Here is a 14843-nt window from a genome sequence, read left to right on the forward strand (position 1 = left end):
TCCGGGGATACATACGTGTGTTTCCTAAAAGTAGAGGAAGAAAGAGACAGAGTACCTGCGGGGCGGCTTGCACGCCCAGTACCCGTGACACGCCGGCTTGACTTAGCTGCTCCTCTTGAAGTACCATGAGGTTTCTGATCTGCGGGCGGTAGACGGTAGGCTTTGCGGCATACTTCCGTTTCCACTGTGACTACTGCGCTTTGGGAAGGCCACGACCTACTCCTTTGGAGGTCCTTAGATCTCAGCTTGGCAGTCGAGTGGGTGGCGACCTTTTAAAGGAATGGGATCCACCCGGAATTGAACTTCTTTCTCCTCTCTCTCTCTCTCTCCCCTCTGTCTCTCTCTCCTCTGTCTCTCTCCCCTCTCTCTCTGTCTCTCTCTCTCTCTCTCTCTCTCTCTCTCTCTCTCTCTGTCTCTCTCTCTCTCCCCCCCCGCCTCTCCCCCGCTCTCTCTTTTGGTTTCCCCCACCCCCTCCCAAGTTCTGGGGTACATGTGCAGGACGTGCAGGTTTGGAACATAGGTACACGTGTGCCACGGTGCTTTGCTGCACCTAGGTTGGAAGCCCCGCATGCGTTGGCTAATTGTCCTAATGCTCTCTCTCCCCTTGCCCCCCACGCCCCGTCAGGGCCCGGCGTGTGATGTTCCCCTCCCTGTGTCCATGTGTTCTCACTGTTCAGCTCCCACTTAGGAGTGAGAACATGCGGTGTTTGGTTTTCGCTTCCTGTGTCAGTTTGCTGAGATTGAGGCCTTCCAGCTTCATCCACCTTCCTGCAGAGGACATGAACTCATCCTTTTTTATGGCTGCGTAGTAATTCCATGGTGTATACGTGCCACATTTTCTTTATCCAGCCTGTCACTGATGGGCATTCGAGTTGGTTCCAAGTCTTTGCTATTGTAAATAGTGCTGCAGTAATCATACGTGTCCATGGGTCTTCCTAGCAGGAACTTCTTCCTCTTCAGCCCGCTGAGTAGCTGGCGCTTTAAGGCAGGTGCCAACGCACCGGCAACAGGCTTCCTTTTTTGCCCAGGAAAAACTGAGGTGCAGGTAGTATAAGCCATTTATCACGGAACGCACAGGAGCAGAACTCCAAGAAGTCCAAGCATCGTGGCTCCACCCTTCATGCCTGATGCACCGTTAGGCTCCGTTCTAGGTGTGTGTATCCTTTACGGGATCAGCCACCGGCAGTTGCCTTGCAACCACGATGACAAATCTCTGCCGGCTCTTTTGGGTCTCATCCCTGTATGTATACGTTGCATCCCAGCATAAAGATCGGAATGTTCCTTTCGCTGACCCAGTCTCTCACCCTCTCCAAACTCCAGAAATCTTGTCTGTCCTCCGAAGAACTCCCCCTGCTTCTTTCTCTAAAGGCTGTCTTCAGGCCGGGCACAGTGGGAGGTTCGCTTGAGCCCAGAAGGCCGCAGTGAGGTGAGATCACGCCATTGCACTGCAGCCCCGGCGGCAGAGCCGGAGCCCCGTCTCGAAACAAACAAACAAACATACAAACAAAGACAAAGAAAGAAAGAGCCCAGGCAACCTAGTGAAAACCTGTTCGGGCTGGGGCGTATGTGTACCCCAGCTATTCCAGAGGCTGAGGCAGGAGGATGGGTGGAGGTTGGGAGGTGGATGCTGCAGTGAGCAGTGATTGCACCACTGCACTCCAGCCTGGGTGACAGAGCCAGACCCCGTCCCAAATAAATAAACATAAAAATAAAGGAACCAGTTTGTAGAAAGCGGGAGAGGGTCCCAGTGAACTTCAAGCCTTCAAGCAACAGCTGTGGCTGGACAGGTCGGACCAGCAGGCTGGGGCAGTCGCCATCCTGGCAGGGATCATTGACCCTGATCTGTCGTCGGGAGGAGGAAGAGCTGATCTTACGCAGGGAGGGCAGGTGGACTATGTGTGGACTCTGGTGATCTGTTTGGGTGCCAGGTGTTACTCCCAGGGCCACCTGTAACTGTGAATGCGCAGGAACCCTGACTTGAGAAGGGCCTGGCCACGGGGGGCTCAGGCCCCTCAGGAATGAGAGTTTGGTTCCCGGTACCCAGGGAAACCACCAGCATCGGCAGAGGTGATAGCTGAGGAGGAGCGGGGATTTGGAGGAGAGACACAGGACGAGTACCGGGGGCAGCCCCGTGATCCACAACTGCTGCAAGAGGGGCTGTTTGTTCGACTCACTAGTCTTCTGCGGCTCTATGCGGTACTAAAGAGCAGAAGACAGAAGATACAAAAACCACAAAAATTAGCCGGGCGTGGTGCTGCGCGTCAATAATCCCAGCTACTCGGGAGGCTGAGACAGGAGAATCCCTTGAACCCGGGAGGCGGAAGTCTCAGCGAGCCGAGATCACGCCATTGCAGTCCAACCTGAGCGTCCGAGCGAGACTCTATCTCAGAAACTAAAGACAGAATGAAAGAGCCCGGCGCGGTGGCTTACGCCTGGAATCCCAGCGCTTTGGGAGGCCGAGGCCGGCGGATCGCCTGAGGTCAGGAGCTCGAGACCAGCCTGGCCGACATGGGGAAACCCCCCTAAAAATACAAAAATTAGCTGGGCGTGGTGGCCTACGCCTGTCATCCCAGCTACCCAGGAGGCTGAGGCAGGAGAATCGCTGGAACCCGGGAGGTAGAGGCTGCAGTGAGCCGAGATCGCGCCGCTGCACTCCAGCCTGGGGTGACAGAGCAAGAGTTTGTCTCTAAGAAAAAAAAAAAAAAAAAAGAAAGAAAAGAAAAAAGCCTGGGTGGTGAGCGGTGGCTCAAGCCTGTAATCGCAACACTTTCGGAGGCGGCAGCTGGGCAGATCACCAGAGGTCGGGAGCTGGAGACCAGCCTGACCAACATGGAGAAACCCCGTCTGTACTAAAAATACAAACTTAGCCGGGCGTGGTGGCACATGCCTGTAGTCCCAGCTGCTCGGGAGGCTGAGGCAGGAGAATCGCCTGAACCCGGGAGGCGGAGGTTGCAGAGAGCCTAGATCGCGCCATTGGACTCCAGGCTGGGTAACAAGAGGGGAACCTCTGTCTGGGAAAAAAAAAAAAAAAAAAAAAAAAATTGTGAGAATTGTACTCACACCGCCGTCAAAATCTCATGTGTATTTCACACTTAGAGCACAGCGCCGTTAGAACTGACCGCATTTCCAGGGCTCCCTAGATACCTGTGGCTAGCGGCTGCCATACTACCCCGTGCTGGGCTGTAGAATGGGGATGACAAGACAGGGCGGCGGAGATTGGGATGGCGTGAAATGAGGGAAACACTCGCCCGCAGGAAAAAAATTAAATAGCCAGGGGGCACCGAAAGACTCAGTAGTCCACATGAATATCTTGATTATCTCGTAGCTGAGATAATGTAGGGTCCAGCTCTACGGGGTCCGTGGGTTTTCTCTTCGTGTGCGTGCGGAGGCGAGAGACGGTAGAGCTAAAGCCAGAAGACAAAGAGATAGGAAGAAAGACAGCTGGGCCCGGGGGAACCACTGCCACCAAAGCGGGGAGACAGGTAGTGGCCCCGAACGCCTGGAGGCGCTGCTATTTATTGTATTCAAGGCAAGGGGGCAGGGTAAGGAGTGCCAGTCATCTCAAATGATGGATAGGTCACGCGAGTCACGTGTCCACTGGACAGGGGGCGTTTCCCTTTGTGGTAGCCGAGGTGGAGAGGGAGGACAGCAAACGTCAGCGTTTCTTCTATGCACTTATCAGAAAGACCAAAGACTTTGGCGCTTTTACTAATTCTGCCACTGCTATCTTCTCAGAACTGAAAAGGAGGAGCCAGGTGTACAGGCGGAACATGAAAGTGAACCAGGAGGGTGACCACTGAAGCACAGCATCGCAGGGAGACGTTGAAGCCTCCGGCTGACGGCGGGCAGGCCTGGCTAACGTCAGGCCTCCCACAAGAGCTGGTGGAGCAGAGTGTTCTCTATCTCCCCTGGAGAGAGGGACATTCCCTTTCCCGGTCCGCTAAGTAACCCGGGTGCCTTCCCAGGCACTGGCGCCACCGCTAGACCAAGGTCTGCTAAGTAACCAGGGCCTTCCCGGGCACTGGCATTACCGCTAGGCCAAGGAGCCCTCAAGCGGCCCTTCTCCCGGCGTGAATGAGGGCTCACACTCTTGTCTTCTGGTCACCTCTCACTGTGGCCCTTCAGCTCCTAACTCTGTGTGGCCTGGTTTTCCCTAGGTAATCATAATAGAACAGAGATTACTCTGGTAATAGAACAAAGAGTAACGCTACAAACTAATGATTAATAGTAGTCAGATATAATCATATCTGTATCCCATCTCTCGTAAAACTTTTCTTATTCTAATTATTTTCTTTATTATAGTGGAACAGCTTGTGCCTTCAGGCTCTTGCCTCGGCACCTGGGTGGCTTGCCGCCCACAAGATAAGATATATTGCGTTGAACTATAATTTATGTTGATTGCTGAATGGTTTAGGGCGGGGGGAGGGGGGGGCCGCCTGATATTCTGCCCTGGAGGGGTGGCCTCACCCTAACCCTGGCCGTGGCTAATAATAAGGCCCACCTCTTAGGGCCGTGGAGTGAAATAAGTTTCGGAGGTAATGCGCGTAAAGCCCTCAGCCCTCCGCTGAAGTTGCGTTAAGGAAGGAGGAAGGGAGAGGTAAATGCTGAGCCCGCAGGCGGCAGTCTGTGCCTCGGAGAGAAACTTTATCCCAACCTTGCTGGGGGCCTTGACGCCCATCTTGCCCCAAGAGCACCCCGGCAGTCACCCCTGCCCTCTGGGGTCCTGCCACCCCGAGCCCGACCTTCCCCCTTTTCCCCCGCGCCGCGCCGGGCCAGTAGCCTCCTAACTGCGTCTTCTCTGTTGCGGTCTGTCGTGCTCATCACGTTTGCGTCGTTTCTTCGCTCCACAAACGTTTACTGAGCGCCTTCCACACGCCAGGCGCCAGACTCGCGCGGGGAAACAGGGATAAGCACTGAGGAGGGGGTCCCAGCCCTCCGTGATGGGATTTCAGAGCGGGAGATAAAGGGTTGCCCAGAAGGGTGGTGAGTGGAATAGCTGATATAAACAACGGCGGGGTGGGGTGGGGTGCGATGAAATACGCAGGAGGGCTGCTAGTCTTACATATGGGGCGGGTGCCGAGGGCCCTTGAGTAAGGGAGGCTTCCTGGACGGGTGACACCCAAGCGGAGTCCTGACGACCTGCGTCAGAAGTAGCCAGGCGAGGAGGAGGTGAAAGGAGAAAGGAATCCACGTCCCGAGCAGAGAGGCAGCTGTCCCTACACGGCACAGGACACGGTCCGTGCACAGAAGCCACAGGAGACGCAGGCACAGGGGCTGGGGAGAATCCTTGCCGGGCCCTCGCCGCCTCCCTCTGCCGGGTGTCTGGTGCCAGCCTCCTGCCTGGCGGAGGAACTCCAGCCCCTGCTCCCGGAAGCCCCTCCAGGCCTTCGGCTTCCCTGACTCGGCATGGGCCCCTCGTCCCCTCGGGTACGGGGCCGGTCTCCCCGCCCGCGGGCGACGAAGTAAAGGCCCAGCGCAGCCCGCGCTCCTGCCCTGGGGCCTCGTCTTTCTCCAGGAAAGCGTGGACCGCTCTCCGCCGACAGGTCTCTTCCACAGACCCCTCTCGCCCTCGCCCCCCAGTCTCTTCCGGTTCTGTCTTTTCGCTGGCTGGATACAAACAAGGAAGTCGCCCCCAGCGGAGCCCCGGCTCCCCCACGCAGAGGCGGCCCCGGGGGGCGGAGTCAACCGCGGAGGCCACGCCCTCTGTGGAAGGGCGGGGCATGCAAATTCGAAATGAAAGCCCGGGAACGCCGGAACAAGCACGGGTGTAAGATTTCCCTTTTCAAAGGCGGAGAATAAGAAATCAGCCCGAGTGTGTAAGGGCGTCAATAGCGCTGTGGACGAGACAGAGGGAATGGGGCAAGGAGCGAGGCTGGGGCTCTCACCGCGACTTGAATGTGGATGAGAGTGGGACGGTGACGGCGGGCGCGAGGGCGACCGCATCGCTTCTCGGCCTTTTGGCTAAGATCAAGTGTAGTATCTGTTCTTATCAGTTTAATATCTGATACGTCCTCTATCCGAGGACAATATATTAAATGGATTTTTGGAGCAGGGAGATGGAATAGGAGCTTGCTCCGTCCACTCCACGCATCGACCTGGTATTGCAGTACCTCCAGGAACGGTGCACTTCCCTCCGGGGATACATACGTGTGTTTCCTAAAAGTAGAGGAAGAAAGAGACAGAGTACCTGCGGGGCGGCTTGCACGCCCAGTACCCGTGACACGCCGGCTTGACTTAGCTGCTCCTCTTGAAGTACCATGAGGTTTCTGATCTGCGGGCGGTAGACGGTAGGCTTTGCGGCATACTTCCGTTTCCACTGTGACTACTGCGCTTTGGGAAGGCCACGACCTACTCCTTTGGAGGTCCTTAGATCTCAGCTTGGCAGTCGAGTGGGTGGCGACCTTTTAAAGGAATGGGATCCACCCGGAATTGAACTTCTTTCTCCTCTCTCTCTCTCTCTCCCCTCTGTCTCTCTCTCCTCTGTCTCTCTCCCCTCTCTCTCTGTCTCTCTCTCTCTCTCTCTCTCTCTCTCTCTCTCTCTCTCTGTCTCTCTCTCTCTCCCCCCCCGCCTCTCCCCCGCTCTCTCTTTTGGTTTCCCCCACCCCCTCCCAAGTTCTGGGGTACATGTGCAGGACGTGCAGGTTTGGAACATAGGTACACGTGTGCCACGGTGCTTTGCTGCACCTAGGTTGGAAGCCCCGCATGCGTTGGCTAATTGTCCTAATGCTCTCTCTCCCCTTGCCCCCCACGCCCCGTCAGGGCCCGGCGTGTGATGTTCCCCTCCCTGTGTCCATGTGTTCTCACTGTTCAGCTCCCACTTAGGAGTGAGAACATGCGGTGTTTGGTTTTCGCTTCCTGTGTCAGTTTGCTGAGATTGAGGCCTTCCAGCTTCATCCACCTTCCTGCAGAGGACATGAACTCATCCTTTTTTATGGCTGCGTAGTAATTCCATGGTGTATACGTGCCACATTTTCTTTATCCAGCCTGTCACTGATGGGCATTCGAGTTGGTTCCAAGTCTTTGCTATTGTAAATAGTGCTGCAGTAATCATACGTGTCCATGGGTCTTCCTAGCAGGAACTTCTTCCTCTTCAGCCCGCTGAGTAGCTGGCGCTTTAAGGCAGGTGCCAACGCACCGGCAACAGGCTTCCTTTTTTGCCCAGGAAAAACTGAGGTGCAGGTAGTATAAGCCATTTATCACGGAACGCACAGGAGCAGAACTCCAAGAAGTCCAAGCATCGTGGCTCCACCCTTCATGCCTGATGCACCGTTAGGCTCCGTTCTAGGTGTGTGTATCCTTTACGGGATCAGCCACCGGCAGTTGCCTTGCAACCACGATGACAAATCTCTGCCGGCTCTTTTGGGTCTCATCCCTGTATGTATACGTTGCATCCCAGCATAAAGATCGGAATGTTCCTTTCGCTGACCCAGTCTCTCACCCTCTCCAAACTCCAGAAATCTTGTCTGTCCTCCGAAGAACTCCCCCTGCTTCTTTCTCTAAAGGCTGTCTTCAGGCCGGGCACAGTGGGAGGTTCGCTTGAGCCCAGAAGGCCGCAGTGAGGTGAGATCACGCCATTGCACTGCAGCCCCGGCGGCAGAGCCGGAGCCCCGTCTCGAAACAAACAAACAAACATACAAACAAAGACAAAGAAAGAAAGAGCCCAGGCAACCTAGTGAAAACCTGTTCGGGCTGGGGCGTATGTGTACCCCAGCTATTCCAGAGGCTGAGGCAGGAGGATGGGTGGAGGTTGGGAGGTGGATGCTGCAGTGAGCAGTGATTGCACCACTGCACTCCAGCCTGGGTGACAGAGCCAGACCCCGTCCCAAATAAATAAACATAAAAATAAAGGAACCAGTTTGTAGAAAGCGGGAGAGGGTCCCAGTGAACTTCAAGCCTTCAAGCAACAGCTGTGGCTGGACAGGTCGGACCAGCAGGCTGGGGCAGTCGCCATCCTGGCAGGGATCATTGACCCTGATCTGTCGTCGGGAGGAGGAAGAGCTGATCTTACGCAGGGAGGGCAGGTGGACTATGTGTGGACTCTGGTGATCTGTTTGGGTGCCAGGTGTTACTCCCAGGGCCACCTGTAACTGTGAATGCGCAGGAACCCTGACTTGAGAAGGGCCTGGCCACGGGGGGCTCAGGCCCCTCAGGAATGAGAGTTTGGTTCCCGGTACCCAGGGAAACCACCAGCATCGGCAGAGGTGATAGCTGAGGAGGAGCGGGGATTTGGAGGAGAGACACAGGACGAGTACCGGGGGCAGCCCCGTGATCCACAACTGCTGCAAGAGGGGCTGTTTGTTCGACTCACTAGTCTTCTGCGGCTCTATGCGGTACTAAAGAGCAGAAGACAGAAGATACAAAAACCACAAAAATTAGCCGGGCGTGGTGCTGCGCGTCAATAATCCCAGCTACTCGGGAGGCTGAGACAGGAGAATCCCTTGAACCCGGGAGGCGGAAGTCTCAGCGAGCCGAGATCACGCCATTGCAGTCCAACCTGAGCGTCCGAGCGAGACTCTATCTCAGAAACTAAAGACAGAATGAAAGAGCCCGGCGCGGTGGCTTACGCCTGGAATCCCAGCGCTTTGGGAGGCCGAGGCCGGCGGATCGCCTGAGGTCAGGAGCTCGAGACCAGCCTGGCCGACATGGGGAAACCCCCCTAAAAATACAAAAATTAGCTGGGCGTGGTGGCCTACGCCTGTCATCCCAGCTACCCAGGAGGCTGAGGCAGGAGAATCGCTGGAACCCGGGAGGTAGAGGCTGCAGTGAGCCGAGATCGCGCCGCTGCACTCCAGCCTGGGGTGACAGAGCAAGAGTTTGTCTCTAAGAAAAAAAAAAAAAAAAAAGAAAGAAAAGAAAAAAGCCTGGGTGGTGAGCGGTGGCTCAAGCCTGTAATCGCAACACTTTCGGAGGCGGCAGCTGGGCAGATCACCAGAGGTCGGGAGCTGGAGACCAGCCTGACCAACATGGAGAAACCCCGTCTGTACTAAAAATACAAACTTAGCCGGGCGTGGTGGCACATGCCTGTAGTCCCAGCTGCTCGGGAGGCTGAGGCAGGAGAATCGCCTGAACCCGGGAGGCGGAGGTTGCAGAGAGCCTAGATCGCGCCATTGGACTCCAGGCTGGGTAACAAGAGGGGAACCTCTGTCTGGGAAAAAAAAAAAAAAAAAAAAAAAAATTGTGAGAATTGTACTCACACCGCCGTCAAAATCTCATGTGTATTTCACACTTAGAGCACAGCGCCGTTAGAACTGACCGCATTTCCAGGGCTCCCTAGATACCTGTGGCTAGCGGCTGCCATACTACCCCGTGCTGGGCTGTAGAATGGGGATGACAAGACAGGGCGGCGGAGATTGGGATGGCGTGAAATGAGGGAAACACTCGCCCGCAGGAAAAAAATTAAATAGCCAGGGGGCACCGAAAGACTCAGTAGTCCACATGAATATCTTGATTATCTCGTAGCTGAGATAATGTAGGGTCCAGCTCTACGGGGTCCGTGGGTTTTCTCTTCGTGTGCGTGCGGAGGCGAGAGACGGTAGAGCTAAAGCCAGAAGACAAAGAGATAGGAAGAAAGACAGCTGGGCCCGGGGGAACCACTGCCACCAAAGCGGGGAGACAGGTAGTGGCCCCGAACGCCTGGAGGCGCTGCTATTTATTGTATTCAAGGCAAGGGGGCAGGGTAAGGAGTGCCAGTCATCTCAAATGATGGATAGGTCACGCGAGTCACGTGTCCACTGGACAGGGGGCGTTTCCCTTTGTGGTAGCCGAGGTGGAGAGGGAGGACAGCAAACGTCAGCGTTTCTTCTATGCACTTATCAGAAAGACCAAAGACTTTGGCGCTTTTACTAATTCTGCCACTGCTATCTTCTCAGAACTGAAAAGGAGGAGCCAGGTGTACAGGCGGAACATGAAAGTGAACCAGGAGGGTGACCACTGAAGCACAGCATCGCAGGGAGACGTTGAAGCCTCCGGCTGACGGCGGGCAGGCCTGGCTAACGTCAGGCCTCCCACAAGAGCTGGTGGAGCAGAGTGTTCTCTATCTCCCCTGGAGAGAGGGACATTCCCTTTCCCGGTCCGCTAAGTAACCCGGGTGCCTTCCCAGGCACTGGCGCCACCGCTAGACCAAGGTCTGCTAAGTAACCAGGGCCTTCCCGGGCACTGGCATTACCGCTAGGCCAAGGAGCCCTCAAGCGGCCCTTCTCCCGGCGTGAATGAGGGCTCACACTCTTGTCTTCTGGTCACCTCTCACTGTGGCCCTTCAGCTCCTAACTCTGTGTGGCCTGGTTTTCCCTAGGTAATCATAATAGAACAGAGATTACTCTGGTAATAGAACAAAGAGTAACGCTACAAACTAATGATTAATAGTAGTCAGATATAATCATATCTGTATCCCATCTCTCGTAAAACTTTTCTTATTCTAATTATTTTCTTTATTATAGTGGAACAGCTTGTGCCTTCAGGCTCTTGCCTCGGCACCTGGGTGGCTTGCCGCCCACAAGATAAGATATATTGCGTTGAACTATAATTTATGTTGATTGCTGAATGGTTTAGGGCGGGGGGAGGGGGGGGCCGCCTGATATTCTGCCCTGGAGGGGTGGCCTCACCCTAACCCTGGCCGTGGCTAATAATAAGGCCCACCTCTTAGGGCCGTGGAGTGAAATAAGTTTCGGAGGTAATGCGCGTAAAGCCCTCAGCCCTCCGCTGAAGTTGCGTTAAGGAAGGAGGAAGGGAGAGGTAAATGCTGAGCCCGCAGGCGGCAGTCTGTGCCTCGGAGAGAAACTTTATCCCAACCTTGCTGGGGGCCTTGACGCCCATCTTGCCCCAAGAGCACCCCGGCAGTCACCCCTGCCCTCTGGGGTCCTGCCACCCCGAGCCCGACCTTCCCCCTTTTCCCCCGCGCCGCGCCGGGCCAGTAGCCTCCTAACTGCGTCTTCTCTGTTGCGGTCTGTCGTGCTCATCACGTTTGCGTCGTTTCTTCGCTCCACAAACGTTTACTGAGCGCCTTCCACACGCCAGGCGCCAGACTCGCGCGGGGAAACAGGGATAAGCACTGAGGAGGGGGTCCCAGCCCTCCGTGATGGGATTTCAGAGCGGGAGATAAAGGGTTGCCCAGAAGGGTGGTGAGTGGAATAGCTGATATAAACAACGGCGGGGTGGGGTGGGGTGCGATGAAATACGCAGGAGGGCTGCTAGTCTTACATATGGGGCGGGTGCCGAGGGCCCTTGAGTAAGGGAGGCTTCCTGGACGGGTGACACCCAAGCGGAGTCCTGACGACCTGCGTCAGAAGTAGCCAGGCGAGGAGGAGGTGAAAGGAGAAAGGAATCCACGTCCCGAGCAGAGAGGCAGCTGTCCCTACACGGCACAGGACACGGTCCGTGCACAGAAGCCACAGGAGACGCAGGCACAGGGGCTGGGGAGAATCCTTGCCGGGCCCTCGCCGCCTCCCTCTGCCGGGTGTCTGGTGCCAGCCTCCTGCCTGGCGGAGGAACTCCAGCCCCTGCTCCCGGAAGCCCCTCCAGGCCTTCGGCTTCCCTGACTCGGCATGGGCCCCTCGTCCCCTCGGGTACGGGGCCGGTCTCCCCGCCCGCGGGCGACGAAGTAAAGGCCCAGCGCAGCCCGCGCTCCTGCCCTGGGGCCTCGTCTTTCTCCAGGAAAGCGTGGACCGCTCTCCGCCGACAGGTCTCTTCCACAGACCCCTCTCGCCCTCGCCCCCCAGTCTCTTCCGGTTCTGTCTTTTCGCTGGCTGGATACAAACAAGGAAGTCGCCCCCAGCGGAGCCCCGGCTCCCCCACGCAGAGGCGGCCCCGGGGGGCGGAGTCAACCGCGGAGGCCACGCCCTCTGTGGAAGGGCGGGGCATGCAAATTCGAAATGAAAGCCCGGGAACGCCGGAACAAGCACGGGTGTAAGATTTCCCTTTTCAAAGGCGGAGAATAAGAAATCAGCCCGAGTGTGTAAGGGCGTCAATAGCGCTGTGGACGAGACAGAGGGAATGGGGCAAGGAGCGAGGCTGGGGCTCTCACCGCGACTTGAATGTGGATGAGAGTGGGACGGTGACGGCGGGCGCGAGGGCGACCGCATCGCTTCTCGGCCTTTTGGCTAAGATCAAGTGTAGTATCTGTTCTTATCAGTTTAATATCTGATACGTCCTCTATCCGAGGACAATATATTAAATGGATTTTTGGAGCAGGGAGATGGAATAGGAGCTTGCTCCGTCCACTCCACGCATCGACCTGGTATTGCAGTACCTCCAGGAACGGTGCACTTCCCTCCGGGGATACATACGTGTGTTTCCTAAAAGTAGAGGAAGAAAGAGACAGAGTACCTGCGGGGCGGCTTGCACGCCCAGTACCCGTGACACGCCGGCTTGACTTAGCTGCTCCTCTTGAAGTACCATGAGGTTTCTGATCTGCGGGCGGTAGACGGTAGGCTTTGCGGCATACTTCCGTTTCCACTGTGACTACTGCGCTTTGGGAAGGCCACGACCTACTCCTTTGGAGGTCCTTAGATCTCAGCTTGGCAGTCGAGTGGGTGGCGACCTTTTAAAGGAATGGGATCCACCCGGAATTGAACTTCTTTCTCCTCTCTCTCTCTCTCTCCCCTCTGTCTCTCTCTCCTCTGTCTCTCTCCCCTCTCTCTCTGTCTCTCTCTCTCTCTCTCTCTCTCTCTCTCTCTCTCTGTCTCTCTCTCTCTCCCCCCCCGCCTCTCCCCCGCTCTCTCTTTTGGTTTCCCCCACCCCCTCCCAAGTTCTGGGGTACATGTGCAGGACGTGCAGGTTTGGAACATAGGTACACGTGTGCCACGGTGCTTTGCTGCACCTAGGTTGGAAGCCCCGCATGCGTTGGCTAATTGTCCTAATGCTCTCTCTCCCCTTGCCCCCCACGCCCCGTCAGGGCCCGGCGTGTGATGTTCCCCTCCCTGTGTCCATGTGTTCTCACTGTTCAGCTCCCACTTAGGAGTGAGAACATGCGGTGTTTGGTTTTCGCTTCCTGTGTCAGTTTGCTGAGATTGAGGCCTTCCAGCTTCATCCACCTTCCTGCAGAGGACATGAACTCATCCTTTTTTATGGCTGCGTAGTAATTCCATGGTGTATACGTGCCACATTTTCTTTATCCAGCCTGTCACTGATGGGCATTCGAGTTGGTTCCAAGTCTTTGCTATTGTAAATAGTGCTGCAGTAATCATACGTGTCCATGGGTCTTCCTAGCAGGAACTTCTTCCTCTTCAGCCCGCTGAGTAGCTGGCGCTTTAAGGCAGGTGCCAACGCACCGGCAACAGGCTTCCTTTTTTGCCCAGGAAAAACTGAGGTGCAGGTAGTATAAGCCATTTATCACGGAACGCACAGGAGCAGAACTCCAAGAAGTCCAAGCATCGTGGCTCCACCCTTCATGCCTGATGCACCGTTAGGCTCCGTTCTAGGTGTGTGTATCCTTTACGGGATCAGCCACCGGCAGTTGCCTTGCAACCACGATGACAAATCTCTGCCGGCTCTTTTGGGTCTCATCCCTGTATGTATACGTTGCATCCCAGCATAAAGATCGGAATGTTCCTTTCGCTGACCCAGTCTCTCACCCTCTCCAAACTCCAGAAATCTTGTCTGTCCTCCGAAGAACTCCCCCTGCTTCTTTCTCTAAAGGCTGTCTTCAGGCCGGGCACAGTGGGAGGTTCGCTTGAGCCCAGAAGGCCGCAGTGAGGTGAGATCACGCCATTGCACTGCAGCCCCGGCGGCAGAGCCGGAGCCCCGTCTCGAAACAAACAAACAAACATACAAACAAAGACAAAGAAAGAAAGAGCCCAGGCAACCTAGTGAAAACCTGTTCGGGCTGGGGCGTATGTGTACCCCAGCTATTCCAGAGGCTGAGGCAGGAGGATGGGTGGAGGTTGGGAGGTGGATGCTGCAGTGAGCAGTGATTGCACCACTGCACTCCAGCCTGGGTGACAGAGCCAGACCCCGTCCCAAATAAATAAACATAAAAATAAAGGAACCAGTTTGTAGAAAGCGGGAGAGGGTCCCAGTGAACTTCAAGCCTTCAAGCAACAGCTGTGGCTGGACAGGTCGGACCAGCAGGCTGGGGCAGTCGCCATCCTGGCAGGGATCATTGACCCTGATCTGTCGTCGGGAGGAGGAAGAGCTGATCTTACGCAGGGAGGGCAGGTGGACTATGTGTGGACTCTGGTGATCTGTTTGGGTGCCAGGTGTTACTCCCAGGGCCACCTGTAACTGTGAATGCGCAGGAACCCTGACTTGAGAAGGGCCTGGCCACGGGGGGCTCAGGCCCCTCAGGAATGAGAGTTTGGTTCCCGGTACCCAGGGAAACCACCAGCATCGGCAGAGGTGATAGCTGAGGAGGAGCGGGGATTTGGAGGAGAGACACAGGACGAGTACCGGGGGCAGCCCCGTGATCCACAACTGCTGCAAGAGGGGCTGTTTGTTCGACTCACTAGTCTTCTGCGGCTCTATGCGGTACTAAAGAGCAGAAGACAGAAGATACAAAAACCACAAAAATTAGCCGGGCGTGGTGCTGCGCGTCAATAATCCCAGCTACTCGGGAGGCTGAGACAGGAGAATCCCTTGAACCCGGGAGGCGGAAGTCTCAGCGAGCCGAGATCACGCCATTGCAGTCCAACCTGAGCGTCCGAGCGAGACTCTATCTCAGAAACTAAAGACAGAATGAAAGAGCCCGGCGCGGTGGCTTACGCCTGGAATCCCAGCGCTTTGGGAGGCCGAGGCCGGCGGATCGCCTGAGGTCAGGAGCTCGAGACCAGCCTGGCCGACATGGGGAAACCCCCCTAAAAATACAAAAATTAGCTGGGCGTGGTGGCCTACGCCTGTCATCCCAGCTACCC

The 14843-nt window shown here is 56.0% G+C and overlaps 2 non-coding genes across 2 annotated transcripts; both read left to right on the forward strand.

Annotated features, from left to right (window-relative positions):
* Positions 1-5941: 5941 nt before the first annotated feature.
* LOC129018557 (U2 spliceosomal RNA) lies at positions 5942-6132 on the forward strand. The gene has a single exon (XR_008495368.2). It is a non-coding gene; the product is annotated as a U2 spliceosomal RNA (small nuclear RNA).
* Positions 6133-12075: 5943 nt separating this feature from the next.
* LOC129018563 (U2 spliceosomal RNA) lies at positions 12076-12266 on the forward strand. The gene has a single exon (XR_008495374.2). It is a non-coding gene; the product is annotated as a U2 spliceosomal RNA (small nuclear RNA).
* The last annotated feature ends 2577 nt before the right edge of the window (positions 12267-14843 follow it).

This window comes from Pongo pygmaeus, chromosome 19 (assembly GCF_028885625.2).
Source record: "Pongo pygmaeus isolate AG05252 chromosome 19, NHGRI_mPonPyg2-v2.0_pri, whole genome shotgun sequence".
Classification (NCBI taxonomy): Eukaryota; Metazoa; Chordata; class Mammalia; order Primates; family Hominidae; genus Pongo; species Pongo pygmaeus.